Genomic DNA, 1,400 nt, shown 5'->3' with positions numbered 1-1,400 from the left:
TTTTTTTTCCTAAAAATAATAGTTTGTTCATAAAAATATTAAAACTACCAATGTGTTAGCTGAGCTGCCCTAGTTATAATGAAGTTTCAATTCATGCATGTCTCTTATGAGTTGGTGTCTAAATTTTGCATAACTTACTTTTTATAATAAATTTTGATTTTTTAAAAATAATTTATTATTATATCTTTTAAATTAAATATTATTTTGAGAAAAATCCAAATCAGCCCCTGACAATTACCTCGAAAGACAACGAGGCTCCTGACAAAAAAAAACTCCAACTCGGCCCCTGACAAAAAAAAATCCAACCCGACTCCTGACAATTACTTCGAAAGGACAACGAGGCCCCTGTCAAGGGTCGGATGGGTATTCACTCTATTATTTTTTAACCTGTGGTCCATTGATGACTTGCTAATTGGCTCAACAATGTTTGTCAGATACGCTTGGTGCTCCATTGATGACCCGTGCGCCCGTACAGTTCAGTAATGCATTCAGATGACTTCTCGCCATTTATCATATGAGCCTCCCAATTCTAAATTATACAACACATCTATTTATATACACTAAAAGTTTTATCATTATCCAGCTATAGCTGAGATTCGAACCTGAGATGTGGCTTCTGCGAGGCCAACTAATTGGCCATTGGTGCAATGCCTCGGCCACTCTACTCTAGTGATTAAAGATTATAAAAATGTGTTTTTGGTTTTTTGACTAGGTCTGGAAACATTGCTCTTTTTTTTTTGTCATGAAAACATTCGTTAACATTTAAAACGAGATCACATTAGAAGTGGGCCAGCTAGGTTTTTGGACTTGTATATTGAGATGACACATGAAGCCACCGCGACCATGTTTAATACAATGCTCAGAGATTTTCTTATAAGTTTGACATTTTATTACTCGTGTTGCCCATTTAAAATGCTGCACATTAAACTAAATGTGCCCCTCTTCCTGTCCAAAAATATCTCCCTCTATTTTTTGTTTCCTTCGAAGTTTGTTTGCTTCCTTCCATTACAAAATCGCAAATTGGGTAGCATCCTTGCATGTAAATTATCAGGACTAAAAGGAATTGAAGCTGTCCAATCCATCAAACCCAAAAAAAAAAAAAAGGAATTGAAGCATAATTTATTATTTAATGTACAGTATATTTGGTGTGTTCTTTTGTTGTTAAAAAAAAATAATAATAATAAACACATATATAGATGTTGATAGTTTTTAGAAAAATAATATGAATTATGTTTGTTTTTTACTGAAGTTAGATGGAGTTCACTCACATAAAAACATCTAAAATATCTTTTTTTTTAATAATTAAAATTTAACAAATATAATTGATTATACTATGTTATTTTATCAAAATTAGGCCAAATAAATTAATTTAACTGAAAGAATCGTAAATTAAATTTTGA

At 31.7% G+C, this 1,400-nt stretch overlaps 1 long non-coding RNA gene across 1 annotated transcript; it reads right to left on the bottom strand.

Annotated features, from left to right (window-relative positions):
• Positions 293 to 653, bottom strand: LOC110264458. Its single transcript, XR_002350642.1, has 2 exons — positions 603 to 653; positions 293 to 529 (listed from the first exon to the last, which is right to left on the bottom strand). It is a non-coding gene; the product is annotated as an uncharacterized LOC110264458 (long non-coding RNA).

Source organism: Arachis ipaensis, chromosome B07 (assembly GCF_000816755.2).
Source record: "Arachis ipaensis cultivar K30076 chromosome B07, Araip1.1, whole genome shotgun sequence".
NCBI lineage: Eukaryota > Viridiplantae > Streptophyta > Magnoliopsida > Fabales > Fabaceae > Arachis > Arachis ipaensis.
Note: the sequence above shows the minus strand (reverse complement) of the source record. Positions and strands in the feature narration are given on the sequence as shown.